The sequence below is a fragment of the Tursiops truncatus genome, chromosome 13 (assembly GCF_011762595.2).
Source record: "Tursiops truncatus isolate mTurTru1 chromosome 13, mTurTru1.mat.Y, whole genome shotgun sequence".
NCBI classification, from domain to species: Eukaryota; Metazoa; Chordata; class Mammalia; order Artiodactyla; family Delphinidae; genus Tursiops; species Tursiops truncatus.
Window position 1 is genome coordinate 51,217,318 of NC_047046.1, and position 24,230 is coordinate 51,241,547.

General features: G+C 36.0%; 1 protein-coding gene and 1 long non-coding RNA gene across 10 annotated transcripts in view; both read left to right on the forward strand.

The window, feature by feature from the left end:
* LOC141276200 (uncharacterized) overlaps window positions 1-22,445 on the forward strand; it is a 33,553-nt gene extending 11,108 nt beyond the window's left edge. The window contains exon 3 of the long non-coding RNA XR_012325384.1: window positions 217-22,445. This is a non-coding gene — a long non-coding RNA (uncharacterized lncRNA). The remainder of the gene's footprint in view (window positions 1-216) is intronic.
* KIAA1328 (KIAA1328 ortholog) overlaps window positions 1-24,230 on the forward strand; it is a 391,966-nt gene that overhangs the window by 87,725 nt on the left and 280,011 nt on the right. The gene's annotated exons all lie outside the window — the stretch shown is intronic.

Sequence of the window (24,230 nt, forward strand, 5' to 3'; positions counted from 1 at the left end):
ATCTGCAGAAAATTGACATCTTAATATTGTGTCTTCCAATCTCTAAAATTGTTACATCTCTCCATTTATGTAGTTATTCTTTAATTTTTCTCAGCAATGTTTTAAAGTTCTCGGTGTGAAGGTATTGCATACCTTTTGTCAAATGTATTCCTAAGTACTTGGTTTTTTGATACTGTTATATGTGAAAGATTTTTTTTTTTTAATTTTGTTTTCCAGTTTGCTGCTAGCAAAGAACAACGTAAGTAATGTCTGTCCATTGATTTTGTATACTGAGACCTTCCTCAACTGATTAAATGAAATTAACAGGTTTACTTGTTGATTTCTTGGGGTGTTCTACCTAAATGGTTTACAGATGGAAGCATTTCTTCCTTACCAATCTGTATGCCTTTAATTTTCCTCATAGTTTATTTTCCTGGCAGGACATTCAGTACAGTGTTGAATAGAGCAGACATTCTTGCTTTCTTCCTGATACTAGTGAGAACATTCCGTCTTTCATAATATATACTATGATGTTAGCTGTAAGCTTTTCATAGATTTCTTATCAGGTTGAATAACTTCTAGTTTTCTGAATATTTTTATTGTGAATGGATTAAACTACCTTGAAGGCTTATTTTGCATTTATTTGATTCTATCATATAGTCTTTGTCTTTTATTCAGTTAATATGGTGGATTTCATTGATTGATTTTTCAAATATTAATTTGAAATGTATTCCTGGAATAATCCTTACCTGATCATGATGGAGAGTCTTGTGCATATATCACCAGATTAAAGTTATCTAGAATTTTTATTCTAACATATGAAGTATATTGTTCTATAGTTTTCTTATAATATCTTTTTCAGGTTTTGGTTTTATTGTTATGGAAGTCAGTACAGTGGGTAGGGAAAGTTCCTTCATCTATTTCCCCAAAAAGTTTGTGTAAGATTGGTTGTGTTTATTCTTTACATCATTGATAGAATTCACCAGTGAAGCTTTCTAGCCTGAAGTTGTCTTTGTTAAAATTAATAAAAAATTTTAAATTTCTTTGATATGTTAAAAACTATTTATATTTTCTAATTCATCTTATTTTAGTTTTTGTCAGTTGTGTTTTTAAGGAGTTTCCTTTTTCTTTATTTTACTGCATTTCTTGGCATAAGTAGTTCATAATACGTTATTCATTTTTTTCAGTTCTTTAAAGATGTTATTCTATTTTCTTCTGACTTACATTGTTTCTCATAAGAAGTAAGTTATGATTGATGTCATTTTTCACGTGTATGTAATGTTTTCTTTTCCTTTCTCTGTTTTTCAAATAGTTTGACTGTACTATGTCTAGGTGTGATTTTCCTTCCTATATGGGGTTCACTGAGGTTCTTGAACATACACATTTATATTTTTCAATTATTGGGGAAATTTTCAACCATTAGGTTTTCAAAAAATTTTTCTAACTTTTTCTTTCACTTTTTTTTAATCCTGGGACTTCAGTTTACATGTATGTGTCCCTCTATTACTGTGTCAAAGTCCAATGAATCTCTGTTTATTTTTAAGATCTTTTTATTTTCTGCTTTTTAGATTAGATGATAGATATTGATATGTCTTGAAGCTCACTGACTCATTCTTCTGACATCTCCAATTTGTTTTTTAAAGCCCATTTAGTGAAATTTTCATTTCAAATATTGAAGTTTTCAGTTCTAAAACATCTGTTTTGTAATTTTTGCATTTTCTCTTCCTCTGTGCAGATTTCCTCATCTGTTTATTAATTATGAACATAGTTATAATAGCTACTTTAAGTCCATGTCAGATAACTCTAATGTCTTGGTCATTTTAGGGTAAGATCTGCATTGATTGCCTTTATGGGTCACATTTTCTTATAATTTTGGATTATCTCCTCCATATTATGAATGATACATTGTAGACAGTTAGTATTCTATCATATTACTCTAAAGAGTTTTGAATTTTGTTTTGTTTTGTTTTGCCTGAATTAGGACTCTAAACTCTCCAACATTGGGCAGTAGCTGAAATCCTTGCTCAGTTCGTTTAGTCCTAGCTGGGCTGCTTGGAGACTGTATGTGTAGTTCAGGTGTCAGCCCAGAGATTTAAACAGAGTTTAATACATAGGATTTGTGCACTTCCTTTCTCCTTCCTGGAATATTCCTCCTCAGTTTCAAGCTGCCATAATCATCCTTAATTCTGTTCTCTAATTTAATAACAGATAAGATGATTTCTCTAAAATCTATCAATTCTGCTGAACATCTACTGGGACTTGCACTCTGGTAAAAAGCTTCCTAAGAAGCTTTTTCCTAAGCTATTTTTCCTAAGAACAGGAAGCTCACGCAGTGCACCCTTCTTCCGATTGTCATTTCCCCTTCCATTTTTTCTGCTTCTGGTTAACCTCTAGTGCCTTGAGATAGTGTTTTTGTTTTGTTTTGTTTTTTAATATCTAGAATCTTGATGTCTAGAGCTTTATTTCTTTTTGAATTTTATTTTTTTAATACAGCAAGTTCTTATTACTTATGTATTTTATACATATTAGTGTATATATGTCAATCTCCCAATTCATCCCACCACAAATACAACCCCCCACTTCCCCCCTTGGTGTCTATACATTTGTTCTGTACATCTGTGTCTCTATTTCTGCCTTGCAAACCAGTTCATCTGTACCATTTTTCTAGATTCCACATATATGCGTTAATATACGATATTTGTTTTTCTCTTTCTGACTTACTTCACTCTGACAGTCTCTAGGTCCATCCACGCCTCTACAGATGACCCAATTTCGTTCCTTTTTATGGCTGAGTAATATTCCATTGTATATATATACACCACATCTTTATCCATTCGTCTGTCTATGGGCATTTAGGTTGCTTCCATGACCTGGCTATTGTAAATAGTGCTGCAATGAACATTGGGGTGCATGTGTTTTTTTGAGTTATGGTTTTCTCTGGGTATATGCCCAGTAGTGGGATTACTGGGTCATATGGTAATTCTATTTTTAGTTTTTTAAGGAACCTCTGTACTATTCTCCATAGTGGCTGTATCAGTTTACATTGCCACCAACAGTGCAAGAGGGTTCCCTTTTCTCCACACCCTCTCCAGCAGTTGTTTATAGATTTTCTGATGATGCCCATTCTAACTGGTGTGAGGTGACACCTCATGGTAGTTTTGATTTGCATTTCTCTAATAATTAGTGATGGCCTCTTGGCCATCACTAATGTCTTCTTTGGAGAAATGTCTATTTAGGTCTTCTGCCCATTTTAGATTGGGTTGTTTTTTTTTTTTAATATTGAGCTGCATGAGCTGTTTATATATTTTGGAGATTAATCCTTTGTCCATTGATTCGTTTGTAAATATTTTCTCCCATTCTGAAGGTTGTCTTTTCATCTTGTTTATAGTTTCCTTTGCTGTGCAAAAGCTTTTAAGTTTCATTAGGTCCCATTTGTTTATTTTTGTTTTTATTTCTATTAGTCTAGGAGGTGGGTTAAAAAAGATCTTGCTGTGATTTATGTCAAAGAATGTTCTTCCTATGTTTTTCTCTAAGAGTTTTATAGTGTCCAGTCTTACATTTAGGTCTTTAATCTATTTTGAGTTTATTTTTGTGTATGGTGTTAGGGAGTGTTCTAATTTTAGAGCTTTAATTTGTTATCTCTAGGAGGGTTGGTTCAAATCAAACTACCTCACTGTTACGGGAAGTGGGATTCTCCTTATTTTCCTTTTGATTTATGTAACATCTATAGTGACACCTCTTCTCTTATTCCTTATATTGGTAATTAGTGTTTTTACTTTTTTTCTGTTAGTTTTGCAAAGGTCTTACCAATTTTATTAATATTCAGAAAGCCAGTGTTTGGCATTCTTAATTTCCTTTCATGTCTGTTTTCTATTTTCTTGATTTCTGTTCTTATATTTATTCTTTCCTTCCACTGACTTTGGACTTAATTTGCTAATCGTTTTCTAGCATCTGAAGATAGAAACTGAGATCGTTGTTTTTAAGCCTTCATTCATTTTTAACATAAGCATTTAAATACATAGATACCCATCTAAGCTCTGATTTAGCTGCATTCCACAAATTATGAAATACTGTACTTGCATTATCATTCAGTTTGAAATACTCTTGAATTAAAAAAAATATTTTTTTGACATGTGAGTTATTTAGAAGTGTATTGTATTGATTTCTGATTTAATTCCTTTATGCTTATAGAACATACTCTGTATAATTTTACCCTTTTAAATGTAATGAGACTTGTACAGGCATACCTCATTTTATTGTACTTTGCTTTTTTGCGCTTCAAAAATATTGCATTTTTTACAAATTGAAGTTTTGTGGCAAACTTACGTCGAGCAAGTCTATCAGTGCCATTTTTCCAACATCATTTGCTCACTTAATGTCTCTGTGTCACATTTGATAGTTCTCACAATATTTCAAACTTTTTTTATTATTGTTATATTTGTTATGGTGACCTGTGATCTTTGATGTTACTGTTATGACTTCTTGAAGGCTCAGATGATGGTTAGCATTTTTTAGCAATAAAGTATTTTTTAATTAAGGTATATACTTTGTTATTTTAGACATAATGCTATTGCACACTTAATAAGCTACAGTATAATGTTAATATAACTTTCAAATGCACTGGGAAACTAAAAAGTTTGTTGGACTTGCTTTATTACAATGTTTGTTTTATTGCAGTGGTCTGGAACCAAACCCCCAGTATCTCTGAGGTATGCCTGTATTACAGCCCAGTATGTAGTATATTTTGAAGAACATTCTATGTGCATTTGTTAAGAATATATATTTTACAGTTGTTGTTACAGTGTTTTCAGTTTAATTGTCAGTTGGATCAAGGTGCTTGATGGTATCATTTGAAGCAGTGATATGTGCATGATGGATTTATCCTTTTATTATTATGAAATTTTCTTCTGTATCTGTGGTAATACTTCTTCTCTTGAAATCTATTTTATTTGACATTGATATGGTCACAACTCTCTTAAGCTTACTGTTTCCATAATATATCTTATTCATTCTTCATACTTACAATCTATAATATCTGTTACTTTTATTTCCAGTGCCTCTCTTATATATAGCATATAGTTGGGTATTTTTTTATCCAGTCTGACAATCTCTGTATTTAATCATGAGTGCTTAGTCTATTATATTTATTTAGTTACTGGTATGGTTGAATTTAGGTCTTCCATTGTGCTGTTGGCTTACCCTTTGTTATATTTGTGTTTTGTCTCTGAGGCAGCTTTCTTGCCTTATTTTGAGTTAGTTGAATATTCAGTATATTGTATTGATTTCTCTATTGGAATTTTAGCTTTACCACTTTACATTATTGTTTAAGTTGTTCTAGGGATTACAGTATGAACATTAAATTATCAAAATCTACATAGAGTTAATATTGTACTATTTCTTGTTAAAGGAACCTTGCAAAAGTAGAATAACATTTACGCTCTACCTTGTGTACGTTAATTTGTTTCAGTTTTTGTAGATCATAAAAAGTTTTGGTCTTTGTTCAGACACTAAAATAAGTTATTGGAAATAGTTTACATCTTTCAAATCTTGCTTTTAAGTTTTATTAGAGTATATTTATGTCAACCTTTATTCTAGGGTTAAGTCACCATTATTAAGGTGTGACCTCTCTGAGGAGCCTATCAAATACCTTTTGTATTACATATTTTCTCTACTCTGGCTGATGGGAATGCTGCCTGTTTTCATCCCTGTGTGATCTCTGGGATTGTCCAGCCTTCTGCTTTCCCAGTGGTTCTTTCACTGACTTCATGGTGTTTCACTTCATCAGTATGCAGATTAGTACTCAGCCAAAGGTTGCATCCCTCTGCAGCTCTCCAGAACACTCTCTCTGTGCAGCTTCTTCTTCCCTGGTACTAACCATGTGAATACTAGCATCCATGGCCTCCCTGTATGTCAGTCTCTTACTTAACTCAGCAAGCCTGCCGTGTTCAATAGGGATTTCCTCTCACTGTGCTGTGGCCTGGCAACTTCCTTTAAGCAGAAGGCTTAGGTAAGTATAGGGCTTACCTAACTTAAAATCTTTTCCCTGGCACTGTAATCCTGCTCTGTCCATTGTCCATCATCTGAACACAGTTATTTCATATATTTTGTCCTCTTTTCTAATTACTCATGACAGGAGGGCAATTTTTGTCCCAACCCTTCCTTCATGGGTAGAAGCAGAAGCTCCTGAAAACACAGGTTTTGTTTGTTTGTTTGTTTGTTATTTTTGGCTGCGTTGGGTCTTCGTTGCTGTGTACAGGCTTTTCTCTAGTTGCAGCAGTTGGGGGCTACTCTTCGTTGTGGTGCACAGGCTTCTCATTGAAGTGGCTTCTCTTGTTGCAGAGCATGGGCTCTACGTGCGTGGGCTTCAGTAGTTGTGGCACACAGGCTCAGTAGTTGTGGCTCGCAGGCTCTAGAGTGCAGGCTCAGTAGTTGTGGTGCACAGGCTTAGTTGCTCTGCGGCATGTGAGATCTTCCCGGACCAGGGCTCGAACCTGTGTCCTCTACACTGGCAGATGGATTCTTAACCACTGCGCCACCAGGGAAGTCCCTGAAAAGACAGTTTTTATGGTCATGATAACCAGAGAGTTTTTTCGTAGTTCAGGTTGAATGAAATACTAGATATATTTTTACCTTAGGTCATCTAAGGTCTTAAATTTAACAGATATCCAGCTTACAAGTTTAGTATGACTTGTCTGGTCCATTCTTTTCACTATCAGAATCTTCCAAGATTCATATAAATTATTGGATTTTGACAAGCTGCCTCATTATGGTTGCATTTTTATTCTAGGAACCCACTCCTAGTGCTCATTTTCCCTTATTCACGTTTTTATCAAAGTACTTACACTTAGTTTATTTCAGATGTGGTTTGGAAATTTTTGAATACTTTTTAATAGAGACAACCTGTATTATTGAGTCAAGTCATAGCATTTCATTTTATTTTATATTTTAGAAGATTACATAGATCTCAGCAGGATAGGGATAGCATTTAACACCATTCTTAGGTTTTTTTCAGGCATTGATGCCATTGTCTTTGTTTGCTGTGTTTTGAATGTTAATTGTCTACACTTACCTCCTGATCATAGAATCCTTGAGTAGGCAGGGTCTGCTTTCTCTTCCTTTCATCCTCTGTATGGTACCATACTTTGATTTAGTCCAAACATGTTTGCCTACCTCTCCTAACCCCAGCTTTCAGTTGGCAATTTGGTTGCCTCTTTAAGTTAAGGGTGGAGTTGGTGAGCTATTTTTCAGTAATTTAAGATTTTATATTTGGGGTCTGCATCATCCTGGAAATTCAGTCATGAAGAATCCATCATGTTACATGTTATCCTTCTGATTCAGGTATTGAGAAGTTTCTTGGTATTTTGCCACAGGGGTTAAATGTGGTTCTCTGTTAAAACTTAATAGGCTGCTTTTTCATTAGTTCAAATTTAGTAGGCTGGCCTGTGAATGCCCTTCTGAGTTGTTTACATCTAAAAATGTTTACATTTGGACTTGTTGAGGTAATATTTCTTCCTTTTATGCATGCCTTTGTAAAAGGGAAAAACTTTTTAGCTCAATAGAAGTCTAAAAAAGGTAGACTGTTTCATATTTTATAGAGAACACAAGTGTTGGGTTAATGAGCATATGACTATACTCAGGTTTCATCCTTTAAGTCACTTAGGTTGGAAATGTGTTTCTCATAATAGAGATTATTTGGGGAACATTTTACACACTTCCCTGAGAGGAATCTTGTTGCCTTTTGGTTTGCTATCGTAATTCTACTCTTATTATTTGCATAGTATTGCAATATATATGTTAATATATTTATAGATCGATTGCTGGACATTTATCTTACTCCCATTTTTATTCTCATATATGTAAATTAGTTTGAAAGAATATCCTTTTGGGGCTTCCCTGGTGGTGCAGTGGTTGAGAATCCACTTGCCAATGTAGGGGACACGGGTTCTTGCCCTGGTCCGGGAAGATCCCACATGCCGCAGAGCGGCTGGGCCCGTGAGCCATGGCCGCTGAGCCTGCGTGTCCGGAGCCTGTGCTCCGCAACGGGAGAGGCCACAACAGTGAGAGGACTGCGTAGCCCCCCCCCCCCCAAAAAGAATATCCTTTTGTCATCCCCCTCCCCTGCAGCCCATCGAATAAACTCATCTGATATTTTTGCACTCTTCTTTGATCTCTTTCTTTCAGTCTGCAGTATTACCTGCTTCATTCATTTGTCCCCTATTACAAATCTTTTACTATTTAAGTGGTACTTAGCACAAATGCCTTTGATATCTCTTGGTTTAAAGTGTATGTATAACATTTAGATATAGAACTTGTTATAGTGAAGGAAACTATATCAACCCTTGGAATATAATTCTTAACCTTGTTTTTTAGAAGAGATGGTGCTTCCTCTATGTCAAAAAGTAATGAAGACATTTATGACTGAGGTTTTTTTCCCCTTTTTCTTGCTTTTCATTTCTAAATACCCATGAGCCAGAGAAGAAATTCAAATGGAAAGTATTTTTAACTTAACAAAAATCAAAACATAGCATATTAAAATTACTTGGATGCAGTTAAAGCAGTACTTAGAGGGAAATTTTTAGCACTGAACACCTATGTTAGAAAAGAAGAAAAGTCTCCAGTCAGTACCTTCAGCTTTCACCTTAAGAAAGTAGAAAAATAAAAAAAATAAAATCAGGACTTTGCAGGGGAAATAATATAATAAAGACCAGGAAGGAAATCAATGAAACAGAAAACAGAAAAACAATAGAGAAAAATTAGTGAAGCCAACATGTTTCTTTGAGAAGATAATAAATTTGATAAAACATTAGTCATACTGGTGATCAGGCAGAAAAAGAGGAGACAAATTGCCAGATCAGGAATGAGATAGGTCTCATTTCTGCGTTCTACAGTTATTAAAAGAATAAGGGATTACTGTGAACAACTTTATGCATATAAATTTGACAGCTTACAAGAAACATCTCAAATACACAACCTAACCTTATACTTAAAGCAGCTAGAGAAAGAAGAACAAACAAAACCCAAAGCTAGTAGAAGGAAAGAAGTCATAAAGATCAGAGCAGAGATAAATGAAATAGAGAAAACAGTAGAAAAGATCAATGAAACTAAAAGCTGGTTCTTTGAAAAGATAAACAAAATTGATAAACCTTTTGCCAGACTCATCAAGAAAAAAAGGGAGAGGGTCCAAATCAATAAAATTAGAAATGAAAAAGGAGAAGTTGCAACTGACACCACAGAAATACAAAGGAACACAAGAGACTACTAAGCAACTATATGCCATAAGTAAAAAGCAACTAAATGCTATAAAATGGACAACCTAAAAGAAATGGACAAATTCTTAGAAAGGTACAATCTCCCAAGACTGAACCAGGAAGAAATAGAAAATATGAACAAACCAATTATAAGTACTGAAATTGAATCCATGATTAAAAAATTCCCAACAAACAAAAGTCCAGGAACAGATGGCTTCACAGGTGACTTCTACCAAGCTCTATATCTATTTTTAAAAATGAACTTGTAGTTTAAAACTCTTACAGAATGTCCTACTAAAAGTCTTACTAGTTCAATAAGACAAGAAAAGAAAGGGTATACATATTGGGAAGGAAGAAATAAAAAGCTGCCTTTGTTCACAGGTGACATGATTGTCTCTGTAGAAAATTCTAAAGAATCTAGTCCCAAACTCCTGGAACCTAATAAGCAATTGTAGCAAGGTTGCAGGATACAAGGTTAATATGCAAAAGTCAATTGCTTTCGTATATACCAGCAATGAGCAATTGAATTTGAAATTAAAGATATAACATCATTTATATTCACAGCCAGAGAGAAAGGGAAAGAAATACATTCCTAGGTATAAGTCTAACAAAGTATATACAAGAGCTAAATGAGGAAAACTTCAAAACTCTGATGAGCAAAAGCAAAGGAGAACTAAATATACTTGAGAGATTCTGTGTTCAGATATTGAAGACAACATTTGGAAGATGTCAGTTCTTCCCAGCTTGATCTATAGATTCAATGCAATCTCAATCAAAACCCCAGCAGGTTATTTTGTAGATATTTACAAACTGATTCTAAGGTTTATACAAAAAGGTAAAAGACCCAGAATAGCAAACACATTTTTGAAGAAGAATGAAGTCAGAAGACTGATGCTACCCAACTTCAAGACTTACTATAAAATTATGGTAATGAAAAGAGTGTGGTATTGGCAATAGACAAATAGATCAATGAAACTAAATAGAAAGCCTAGAAATAGACCCACACAAATATAGTGAGCTGATCTTTGACAAAGGAGCACAAACAGTTCAATGGAGAAAAGACAGTCTTTTCAACAAATGGTGCTGAAACTACTGGACAACCATATGCAAAGAAATGAATCTAGACACAGAGTTTATATCTTTCATAAAAATTAACTGAAAATGGATCATAGACCTAAATATAAAATGCAAAACAACAAAACTTCTAGAAGATGGGAGAAAATCTATGTAACCTTGGGTTGGGTGATAAGTTTTAAGATATAACACCAAAAGCACAGTTCACGAAAGGAAAATTAACAAGTGGGACTTTATTAAAATTTAAAACTTCTCTGTGAAAAACAGTTAAGAGAATGAAAAGGCAGGCCATAGACTGGGAGAAAATCTTTGCAAACACATTATCTGATAAAAGACTTATACCCAGACTATATCAAGAACTCTTAAAACTTAACAGTAAGAAAACTAATAACTCAGTTTTAAATATCGGCAACAGATACGAACGGACACCTCGCCAAAGAAGACATACTCTTGGCAAATAAGCATATGGAAAGATGCTCAATTTTATATGTCATTAGTAATTGCAAGTTTATGCAACAATGAGATACTACTACACACCTATTAGAATGGATAAAATCTAAAACACTGCCAACACCAAACGCTGATGAGGATGTGGAGCAACAGGAACTCTCACTCATTGGTGATGGCAGTGCAAAATGGTACAGCCACTTTGGGAGACAGTTTGGCAGTTTCTTACAAAGCTAAACATAGTCTTAAAATGTGGTTCAACAATCATGCTCCTTGCTATTCAAATGAATTGAACTCTTACATCCATACAAAAACCTGCGCAGAGATGTTTATAGCAGCTTTATTCATAATTGCTAATGCTTAAAAAGCAACCAAGGGCTTCCCTGGTGGCACAGTGGTTGAGAGTCCGCCTGCCGATGCAGGGGACACGGGTTCGTGCCCCGGTCCGGGAAGATCCCACATGCCGCGGAGCAGCTGGGCCCCGCAACGGGAGAGGCCACAGCAGTGAGAGGCCCGCATACCGCAAAAAAAAAAAAAAAAAAAAAAAAAAACAACCAAGATGTTCTTCAATAGGTGAATGGATAAACAAATTGTGGTGTATTTACACAGTGGAATATTATTCATTGTTAAAAGAAATGAGCTTTCAGGCCTCAAAAAGACATGGAGGAACTTTAAATACATGTTGTTCAGTGATAGAAGTCAATCTGAAAAGGCTACATACTGAATGATTGTAAATATATGAGTTCTGGCAAGGACAAAAGTATAGAGACAGTAAAAAGATCAGTAGTTGCCAGGGACCCAGGGTCGGGAAGGAGGGAAGGATGAATAGGTGGAGCACAGGGGATTTTTTAAGGCCGTGAAGCTATTCTGTATCATAAGGTAATAGTGGATACATGACATTATTCATTTGTTAAATCCCATAGAGCTGTACAACATAAAGAGTGAACCCTGATGTAAACTATTAAGCTTAGTTAGAAATAATCAAGATTTGTTCATCAAATGTAACAAATGTACCACACTAATGCAATGTGTTAATACTAGGGGAAACTGGGGGTGGGGGGCACTGTATAAGAGCTCTCTGTACTTTCTGCTCAGTTTTTCTATAAACTTAAAATTGCTCTAAAAGATAAAGTCTGTTAATTAAGAGAGGAAAATAATTTCCTATAAAGAAAATATCAAGCTCTGATGGCTTCACTGGTAAATGATGCCAAGTGTTTAAGGAGAAAATACTACTAGTGTCTTTCAGTGGTCCCCAGTATCACACTGTATTGGGTGTCCCGAAGATCACCTCTAAGGTTAGTGATTTGCTGCAAGGATCCCTAGGACCCAGAAGTCATCATACTCATAGGGACATTTTTTTTAAAAAAGCAAAAGGATACAAAGCAAAAGTGATATGTATAAGTGCTGTCTACCAGGGAATCTTGCTTGATCCTAATAATCTAGGGCTTTTACTGGAGATCAGTCACGCAGTGCCTGTGTGACCACTGTAGTTACTGAAAGCCAGGTATTCACTATAAACCACATTGTTTGCATAAACTATCTAGACAAATTGACATACTGGTACAGTGCCATTCAAGACTCCAAACGTGCAAAACAATTTTTTTAGAGCATTCTAAGAGTTCAGTTCCCAAGAGTCAGCCAAGAGCCAGTCACAAAATCAGGCACTTCTGGAAATGTGCAAGATTTGAGCAAATCAAGCCTTGCAGATAGTCCTACACAAACTTTTTCTGAAAATATTTCTGAAAATTCCCAACTCATTACCTACAGTTTCCTGATAGGAGAACCTGACAAAGATACTACAAGAAATAGTAATATTGCAAACGAATATCCCTTGTTTGTTTGTTTGTTTATGGCTGCATTGGGTCTCCATTGTGGTGCGTGGGCTTCTCATTGTGGTGGCTTCTCTTGTTGCAGAGCACAGGCTCTAGGTGCACTGGCTTCAGTAGTTGTGGTACACGGGCTCAGTAGTTGTGGCTCGCGGGCTCTAGAGCGCAGGCTCAGTAGTTGTGACGCACAGGCTTGGTTTCTCCGTAGCATGTGGGATCCTCCCGGACCAGGACTCGAGCCTGTGTCCCCTGCATTGGCAGGTGGATTCTTAACCACTGCACCACCAGAGAAGTCCCCAGCATTCCTTGTTATTATTATAGGTGCAATAATTCTCAATAGAATATATGCAAATCAAATCCAACAATATAGAAAATCCATAATATATCATAACCAAATTTTTCTAGAATGAAAGACTGGTTTAACATTCAAAAATCAATCAGTGCAATTCACCATATTAACCAAAACCAAAAGAAAAACCTATATGATTATCTCAATAGATGGAGAAAAAAATATGACAGAATTCAACATCCCTTTCTTATAAGTGTCTGTGCCAACTAGAAATAGAATTTCTTCAACCTGTTCTAGGGTATTTATGAAAAATTTACACTCATACTTAAATGTGAAGATTTTATACTTTTCCAGTTAAGATTAGAAGCAAGGCTGGTAGTTGGAATTAGAACTCCAAATCATCATTTTAAATTGATTTATGATTCTTTACTTTCACATATGTATGGAACTTTAATACTTAAGTGCAACAAATACATTTTTATTTTTCTTGGTGGGACACTTCTTTTCCTGTGGTTTTTTTTTCCCCTGCTGTTTTATTATCATTTATTTTATTTAATTTCATATTTAAATAGGAATTGTGGATAATGGGATAAAGAATAAAAGTAATATATATTCTTTTGAGTAATTTTGGTTTTGCTCTGTGAAACTCTCTGGAAGATATTAATGCCATTTTGATTTAAAACTCTTCTGAGCATATATAACCAAAATTATAAAATGGCCATTTTGTGATCCTTAAGTTGTTTAGTTTGATTTAAGAGGAGAGGTGGTGCAAGATTAAAATAGTGTTAGGTGATTGTAGTGTTTTGAGTAAAGGTGAACCATGTTTAACATATATTGTACTTGGTTTCAAAATGCTTAAAATCCTTTTTTTTCCCTGTAGGTATTGGTCCCCTGAAGAGACAGGGACCCAGGAGAAGGCTCAGGTAGTTTGGGATAAGTTAAATAAATTTTGGATGTGTTCAGTTTGACTAGTGTGTAGGTCTTTCGGAATATGTCCATTTACCAAAGTAGTAAATGGAAATTTGCCTATAAGGCTCAGGTGAAAAGTCAGAGTTGTGTATATATATATTATTGGCAGAAGTGAAAGTAAGAATAATATTAATTGATAATATCTTATTTAGTATGTAGACATATATTTTACAAACAGTTTTTGAGTGCCAGCTATGTACTAGGCACTGTCTGACATGTTGTATGGGGGAAACAAACAAGATATTTGTAATGCAGTGTGCTAAGTCTATGATAGAGATATTTGCAGGGTGAGATTTCAGAGAGCAGAGGAGAGGCTAGGGATTAAGGAAGACTTCCCAGAGGAATTGACTCTTGATCTGAATCTTAAAGCACAAAGGAATTTATCAAATAGAGAAGGCAAAGGAGGGAATGTCACACAAAAGGAAAAGCATGTGAAAAAGCATCAAGATGTAAATAAGCATGGCATTATTCAGAGAACAGTATTGGCAGATAATTCCAGTAAAGCAGCTCTTAATCAGCTTGCAGTTGTTTGTCCTAGTGAACAATGAATTTCTTATTACAAAATGTTTACTTATTCTTTGTGACATCAGTGTCTTGCACAGCATTTAACACATAACAGATCCTGAGTAAATAATTCTTGAAAGAATGACCACAATATACACAATATGATAAATGGTACTTTTTTTTGGCATAAGGGATTGTGGGAGTTGATGGGGCAAAGAAGACTTTGAATAAAATAGTCATTGAGTTGAGGCTTGAAAGGTGAATAGAAAATGACCATGCCTGCAAGTAAGGGGTAAAGAAAGGAACATTCTGGGCATCCCAAGATATAGAGTTATAGAGAGCATAGAGCTGCCCTCTTTAATATGGAAGCCACTAGCTACATGTGACAATTTAAATTTAAATTAATTATAATTGAATAAAATAAAAAACTCGGTACCTTAGTCACCACAACGTATTTTAAGTTCCCAAATGCCCACATGTGACTGGTACTGTATAGAATGGATATAGAACATTTACATCATCACAGAAAGTTCTGTTGGACAGCACTGTCATAATGTGTTTAGGAAATTTCAGGAGTTTGATTTACTGAAAGTACAGGTTGCAATGGTGAGGTTGAAGTTGCAAAGGCAAGGTGGAGGGAAATGATGCTGGAAAGGTAAGCTTAGTCCAAATCACTGAGGGTCTTGAATGGCCAGGGTATTTGGGCTTACCCTTATCAGCTTGGGGTAGGGGAGACGTTTGGTGTTTACTTTTGATAATTGAAGGTAGGGCCTGGTGAATTGATCTGATTGGTGTCGTAAAAGAATCTTTTAGGCAGCAAGACAAAAGACCGATTGAAAGGGTGAAATTAGTGTTCAGAAGTTTACTGTGTAGTAGAGCAGTAGTCCAGGTGGGAGAGATGCTAAAATCTGAGCTAAATCAGAGATGATGAGGATAGAAAGGGGGAGACAGACTTGACAGCTGTTTAGAGGTAGAGTAGGTGTGATGATTGTGGAGCTAACAGAATCTGGGTGGCTCTGATTTCTGGGTTAGGCATGTAGGGAGATGGGATAGGACATATATGGGGAAAAGCAGGTTTTAAAAAGAGATAAAGGTTATGACTTTAATTTTGGCCACATTAACTTAGAAGATAGGCCCAGTCTAATTCAGATAAGAGTCTGGAGTTGAGAATAAAATTTGGGACTAGATATGTACTTCTGGGAGTCAGAATATAATTGTCTTTTGAAGCTTAGAGTTTGGGTGAGATTGCCCAGGAAGAACATACAACATGAAGAGAGATAAAAGCCAAAGACAGACCCTAACATTTATTAGGTGTAAAGGGATAGGGCCTTAGAATGAGGATGAGAAGGAATAGAGACAAGGGAATAGTGTTAATAAAAAGTTGGGTCAGAAGGAGCTGAAGGAAAATAGCATTTCAAGAGAGTTACTTGTACAGATAAGTCATATAAGGAGAACCATAAAGTATATATTGGATTCGTTGAACAAGAAGTCACTAGGGACCTTTAGGAATTACAGTACGCTGAACTACCAAGTGAATTCAGGTCTTCACTTCAGGTGAATTTGTAAAGGGTCATTGGGAGTAACAGAACTGATATGGGTAACTTCAACCATGTAAGTTACCCTTGCTTTATTTGTAAGATGATAATATACCATGGTGTTTTTATTATTATAAAGATCAAGTGAGGGAATAAGAGAAAAAGTATTTTGTAAACTCTAAAGTTTATTTTTTAAGTTTACAGAATTGTGATTACTTTTAGGTGAAATCTATGTTTAATTGAAGGTTAAGAAGATGGGAGGGAGGATTTTAGGTAAAGCCAGAAGACACCAAGACATATCTTGGTAGAATATTAGAGATTCTGGAGGACCAATTAGAATCGTATGAACAGTGAAGTTATGAGACAAAAGAGTAAGGCTGGACTGAGTGAGGAAGAGAAATAGAATATTTGTGATTAGCGGACCATTTGGCTGAATGCCTTCTTCCTGGGCAGATCTAGAATACACTAAACAAGTTTGAAGCCTTTTTTGTACTGTGCAAACAGGTCACTCTTCCTTAGATATGTTCATGCTAGTTACATTAGTTACAATTTAGCCTGCTTAAAAAAAAAAAAATTGACTCTTATGTATTTCTTACCAATGATTTAGTTTCGAGGGTTATATTGATTTCATCTAGTTTTTCTTCTTCTCTCTCTTCTCCCCTTTGATTTCTTCTTCTTTTAAAAGTTCTCTGAACCCTTATTTTTTTCTTATTACTGTTTTAGTTGTTGTTGTCTGAAACCCTCAGCTCTTGTAGCTTTTGAGTGTAGGTCTTCTGGGTATGCGGTTTTCTAAGCAGTTTCACATTCATTTTACCGTGAGGTGAGCTCCTTGCTCAAGGAGTTCTGTTTCCTGGGGTCTAACTGATAGGATGAAGGATAGATTATCTGAGAAATTATTTATAGTCTAACCAAGAATAATTGAAATTCTTATTTTAATATATCTGGTTATCATGCCTTGTTTGGCCTCTAGAGATATAAATTCTAGCAGCATCTAGCAGATGCCAGCACGAGGCATCTTTGTGTTATTATTAGGAAAGAGGAACACCTCTACTCCGAAGGGGGAGAAGGGAGAGAGAGGGAAGGAGGGAGGAATGGAGACAGACTTTGGTTGCTCAGTGATGAGAATACCAAGTCCTGTTCCATATTCCTCCATTCAAAGCATACCCTGAATGAACTTTGCTTCTTTCCTAAGGTTATACAGATGCTGGGCAAAATTGTTTACTCAACTGTGACACTTTAAATTTGTTTCTTTTCAGTTGGGCTGAAAAGTGGGCTAGGGGCTTGTTCGTTGGCTTTAAGATAGAGTGAAATCTCAGCTAAAAACATGTACTTTATATGATCATTTTACCCATGTTAAACAATAGCTTAAATATAAATTAGTCAAATGGGGGAGGAGAGACAACTCTTTCTTATAGAAGAATTTCAAGTAATAAATGTAGATACTCCCCCTTTCAAAAGGTGGAGCTTAATTTCCATCCTCTGCTCCTGAGATAGTCTCACTTACTTGCATTCAAAGAATAGAGAATGAAAGGAAAAATAATAACTTCACAATGGAGAAGCCCAGCAAACACTACTTTAACCAGGTAATGAAGGTTAACATCACCAAAATCTTGTGGCTCTCAGATACCCCTGCTGTGATGGGATGAGAATGGCATTTCGCCTCTGTGGCATTCTTTCCCAAAATCCATAACCCCACTCCAGCCATGAGAAAAACATTAGACAGACTCAGATTGGAGATTGGCCAGTATTTCTCAAAATTATCAAGGTCATGGAAAACAAGGAAAGACTGAGAAACTGTCACAGACTACAGGAAACTGAGGAGACATGATAAACTCAATGTACCCTGAATAGGACTGTGGAATAGAAAAAGGACATTAATGGAAAAATTAGTGAAATCTGAATAAACTCTGGAGTTTAGTTAATAGTAATGTAACAGTGTTGGATTCTCAGGTGTGACAAATACACTACAGTGATATAAGATATTAACAATAGGGAAAATTGGAGGAGAGTGTCTTTTCAACTTTTCTATAAATCTAAAATTATTCTAAAATAAAGCCTATTGAAAATAAATTAATCATAATGCTATGACAAAATTGCTGCCTGAAGACTGCCTGCTGTGAGCAGAGACAATTTAGAAATAGTAATAACTTTTTCCTTGATATTATGTTCACTGTCCTCTAAAGGAGAAAAGTGGTTTCAAATGGGAGTGCCATTGTAAGGACAAGTAGGTGCAATTCAGCACCAAAATATATTCATGCGGTACATTTAAAGTCCAGATTTCTTGTTGCCCAGAAGTATTTACCTAATTTAGAAGGAGCTGTGTAAACTATACTAACATTCACTGCCAACCGCAGTAGTGATAGAAGAACTTTCTGTTCTTCCATACATCAGTGTTGCTTTCTCTTTTAGGAGCACCGACAGGGCAAAATGTGGATGGTGGTGGTAGTCATGGTGTATTAATTATTGTTGTTAATGGTACCCTAATGGGGTGGAGATAAAGATCTTGACCAAAACAGAATGATATACTGATTAAGAGCATGGACCCTGGTGCTAGACTGCTGGGACTTGAACCCTGATTCCACAGATTCTAACTGTGATCCTCAGCAATTTTTTTCCTTTTTTTTGCGGTACGCAGGCCTCTCACTGTTGTGGCCTCTCCCGTTGCGGAGTACAGGCTCCAGACGCGCAGGCTCAGCTGCCATGGCTCACGGGCTCAATGTGGGATCTTCCCGGGCAGGGGCACGAACCTGTGTCCCCTGCATCAGCAGGCGGACTCTCAACCACTGCGCCACCAGGGAAGCCCCTCAGCAATTTATTTAACCTCTTGGGATCTCAGTTTCTTCATCTGTAAAATAAGATATTAAATGTACCTCATAGGGGTTTTGTGACACTTAGTTTCTGACATGTAATAAGTACTCAGTAAGTGTTAGATATTCCTGTTTTATTATTTATAACTATCAAGTCACAAATGTGGAATATGGTTGCTATTGTGATATGCTTTTTAAAATACTTTAAAATGCTTTTTTCCTGCTGTCTCCAAAATTTTGTGTTTGGCTTTGGTTTTCGGCAATTTGACCATGATATGTCTAGGGAGGGATGTGTGTGTGTGTATGTATGTATGTGTGTATGTATGTATGTGTGTGTGTTTATCCTGCTTGGAGTTCCTTGAGCTTCTTTTGTCTGTGGTTTGTTGTGTTTCATTAATTTTGTAAAGTTCTTGACCATTCATTATCTCTTCAGACATTCCTTCCATCCCCTTCTCTCTCTTTTCTCTTTCTGGGATTCTGGTATTACATGTTTGCGATGGTACCACAGATCTGGGATGCTCTGTTCTTTTTATCTTCTTTGTGTTTCATTTTGGCTAATTTCTGCTGCCTTACTTTCAAGTTGACTGTTTCCTGTGCTGTATCAAGTCTGCTGATAAAGCCATCCAAGGAATTCTTTATTTATTATTTAATACCTGATATTGTGTGCTAAAGAACAGCAGAGATTGAGGTCAATAGTATTTATGCTCAGAAAAGGCACCTCTCTCCTCTATCAGGCAGGCAGTTAGTATGTGCTTTGAGTCATTCTAGTCAATTGTTCAGTTGGATTCGTGTCTTATTATTACTGTAGTTATCCTCAGTGCACCAGACTTGAAATTTCTCTAGTGGAGGGCTTCTGCTACCTTGTGCTTATTGTGGGTTCTGGAGTACTGGCAGGGTTTTCCTAGTGTTCCTGGTCTCTCTGGGTATAGGTAGGGCAGCAGTGTTTCCTGACCTCATAGAAACTTCTAGCTTTTGCTTTCTATAAGAGAATGATCCAAGAAGTAGGCAGAGTTTTGTACATAGGCATCACTGATGGGAATTCTCTTAGGTCTCTTGCTTCATTATATGTCCTATAAGCCCCTGGTAGGGGCCTGTGAGAAAAATCTGGTGAGGGAATGCATACTCTCCTATGTCTTCTATGTCTGATGCTCCCAGGAATGTGTAAGCTGTCATATTAGCCCACACTCAGCCTTTATTAAAATTTTATAATTTTTCAGCTGTTTTTTCTTATCTGCCTTTTATGATGACCACTTCTTCCTCTGAGTTCTGTGTCCTGTCTCTCCTTGGAGAGGCTTGTCACTTTTGGAGTTCAGTTCTTGTGACATGAACTGTGATGGGTGCAAAAAAGGTCTACAGATTCTCTGGCTCTTTCTCATCATTAGTGTGGGAGTAACCTCTTGAGACTTTCTACATTCTAAGCAGAGTGGACCTCCCTTATAATCATGACCTATCTTTTATATATGAGTTAAAGAGCTCTAAGAAGAAATACATCACATATAGAACTGCCTTTTCTAACTTTGAGGCTAATAGTAGTACGTTTTAAAATAGTAGTAGCAGTGCTGAAATGAAAGGATAGGAGCTTTTTTTTTTTTTTTTTTTTTTTTTTTTGCGGTATACGGGCCTCTCACTGTTGTGGCCTCTCCTGTTGCGGAGCACAGGCTCCGGACGCACAGGCTCAGCAGCCATGGCTCACAGGCCTAGCTGCTCCACGGCATGCGGGATCTTCCCGGACCGGGGCACGAACCCGTGTCCCCTGCATCGGCAGGGGGACTCTCAACCACTGCACCACCAGGGAAGCCCAGGAGCATATTTTTAATAGGCATCTTGAGTCTGCCTCAAGATGGGTATTGTACAGTTGTACAGTTGACCCTCTATTCTCAGATACAGAACCTGTGGATATGGACAGCCAACTGTATTTCTTTTTCTTGCCTAATTGCTCTGGCTAGCACTTCCAGTGGAAAATTGTTTTTTTATTATTATGAAAATAACAAGAAGGAAGCTTAGGGAAAGGAAAAGTATATGTCACTGCAATATGATAGAACAAGGTCTGTAATAACTATATAAATACTAGCCCAAGTTAGTTTTCAAAGGGCTAATCACTCTCAAAATCAGTGACAGAGATCTTAGAGACCACTTCCTGCTGGAGGCCAAGTGACTCTCACTCATCATTTCTGTTTCTCATAAAACCCCAGGAAAGTTGCAGCCATAGTTTTTCTAGTTCTAAGCTAGGCTATAGCAGTACTTGCAAACTACAGCCTACAGGTCAAATCCAAGCTACTGCCTACTTTTGTAAATTAAGCTTTTTTGGAACACAGCCATGCTTACTTGGTTCTGTATTACCTATGTTTACACTGCAATCACAGAGTTGTTCATTTGTGGGATACAGTATGGCCCGCAAAACATGAAATACTATCTGGACCTTTAAAAAAAGTTTGCCAATGTTTGGGTGGAAAGCATCCATCCTAAATGAAATCTCTAGATCCAAACAGGTCTCCCTTTTTTGTCTTAATCTCTATTGTTGTGCTTTTATTAGCTAGCATAGTTTATTTTGTCTTTCTTCTCTTGCTGAATCTGATTTTTAATACTACTTATATCTGGAATTCCAACATATCAGTTCAAGAATTTGTACCCTTATCTTTCTGAGGAAAGCAAGACATTATAATTCTCCCAGTGAATTAGGAAGAAATTTTTTTGTTTTATTTTTTGCACTTTTGTTTGTTTTTGACCTTTACTGGTTAGTCTGTTTGCCTGAGCATACATATTTTCTTCCTTGCTGCATTTTCCTTTATTCTATTCTCCTATTCCCTTTTCCCTTTCCCCACTTACCCAGACCTGAAGTCACTTACTAAAAATAGCAAATTTGGAGCTCCTTTGGTATAAGCCTTTCAGTTTATATTTTAAGGAAAAGGGCATCTCCCCTGCTCGTGAATAGCTGCCCAGATAATGCCATCTTTGCCATCCCAGATAGCATATGACCATCTGATTCATTATGTTATCTGGAACCATATATTTGCGTAGTTGGGATTTTGGTTTTAGTTTGGTTTGGTTTTGTCATGGACTTGTAAGAAACAGATCAAGGAGAGAGGAAAACTTGCGATTAGGAGATAAACAAGTCCTGGAACTCTAATGCACAGTATGGTGAATATAGATAACAATATTGCATTATAATTATTACCTTGCCAAGAGAATAGGTCTTAAATATTCTCACCACAAAAAAGAAATGATAATAAATGATAATGTGACATGATAGAGGTGCTAATTCTCGCTGTAATGCAATCATATTGGTGCAGTATATATAAATTATCAAATTAACATGTTTTTTGTACACCTTAAATTTACAGTGTGATATGTCAAATACATTTCAATTAAAAAATAAATGCGTACACACACACACACACACACACACACACACACAAAAATAGGGAAAGTGGAGGCTGTATCCCTCAGCACTTTGCAGCCCTTTGTCCTAATGAAGCAGCCAGGCTAGTCTGTGTCAAATGTATACCGTGTGTGTGCCTATTTAGAGGTCAAAGGAGGTAGACTGAGATAACAGGGGACATTTTACCAGAGAATTTCTGGGTGCTTAGCACTTAAAATTATATGGCAATATGCATGTATTAATGAGCTATATACTGGTTTTCAGTAAAAATCTGTGATAAATTGTCCTATCACATTGAATTGTATAAAGGTACCATTATTAAACCATTTCTTCTGTAGGTTTTAATTCATTGTAACCAGGTCACTCAATTTAGTGCTTTTATATACAATTGGGGAAGAAACATTAACTCTCTGTAGTTTTTTAAATGTTTGTCTAATTAATGAAATATGTCCTAGGCATATGACATAAGCATGAGTTGCTAGCGTTTTTATCGCACACATGTCTACTGTTTTGCATGTAAAAATGAAAAAAAAATGTTTTGTATATACTTATATATAAAATTCTGCCTTTTTAGGCATTAATATTTAGTCATATTTAATCAGTTTTATCTCACATATCTTTTGTGGCCATACTCTCCATTCTTATCCATTGTGATCCAAACAGATTGTGTTCTAACAAGGTTAGAAAGACTAACAAAATGGCAGCATATTTTTTGTAAATTAGCGTTCCAGTTAATTCACTGTAAAAGACTTATACTTTGGTGTCAGGAAATCTGTTTTTCTTAACTTCATAGAAGTGCAAAACAGGCAGAAATGGAGCCTGGGAGTTTGTCATACAGTAGTTTAGACCTGTGCTTCTCAGACTTTAATGTGTACATCAGTCACCTATGCAGCTTGATAAAATGCAGACTAAGCCATATCTGGAGAGAGGCCCAGCATTTTGCATTGCTTAAAAGCTCCCAGGTGATACCGATGCTCCATGCCCCACACTTAGACTTTCCTGCCTGACAGTAAGTTTTTCTTTATTTACAGTAGGTTGATAATGTGAAAAGGTTAAACCCGATGTAGACAAACTGCTAATGTTGAAGTATATACTCTGATAAGGAAGGTATGCAGTTGACAAACCTTGCTGTGATTGAGAAGCATTGGATGTAAGCAAGAGTATTTAACTAAGTGAAGGCTTATGAATTCCTAAAGGTTATGGTGACTTCCCTTTTATCTGAATACAATGCGGATATTTTTTCAGAAAAATGGAAAACCTATTATAAGAAACTGCATTTATCATTGGTGAGAACAGCTCTTTGGGCTGTTTGTGTTGCCTTGAACAAACTGCTAATGTTGAAGTATATACTCTGATAAGGAAGGTATGCAGTTGACAAACCTTGCTGTGATTGAGAAGCATTGGATGTAAGCAAGAGTATTTAACTAAGTGAAGGCTTATGAATTCCTAAAGGTTATGGTGACTTCCCTTTTATCTGAATACAATGCGGGTATTTTTTCAGAAAAATGGAAAACCTATTATAAGAAACTGCATTTATCATTGGTGAGAACAGCTCTTTGGGCTGTTTGTGTTGCCTTGAACCCCAGTCTCTCTCCTTAATGGATTGCTTACTTTCTTATGCAACTTTTTGGTTAATTCCGGTTTTAAGTGACATACGAACACAAAACAAGGAATCATCCTGTCTGTTTTCTGAGTCATTTGGACCTTTTCTCACCTCAGACTTCTGGAAAGAATTTGGTTGTCAAGTCATAGCAGGAGCACAAATTATTTGGTATGATTAATAGCTTGAATGGGAAAAGTGGCAGTGTGTGTGTGTGTGTACACACACACACATAATAAATTTTGTATTATGTATATATGTAAAACTTTTTCCTTCCTGAATTCTTATAAAGGTCTATAACTGAGAAAAGAGATTTTCTAAAAGGAGATAGAAGAAGTCAGTAATACTCTCATGAAAATAAACACATAAAACACATTTTTTAAGTTACAAAATTTAAATAATTATTTATATTTACTCTTGTCCTATACACAAATATAGTAGAGGCATACATTTTACTATTTATTATACAATTAGTTCTGCTAAAAGGAGACATACATGTTCCTAAAAATCACACTGCAAAATCATGCCCCCAAAACCCCACTTATGGCAAAAATGTGTTTAGGGGCACAACAC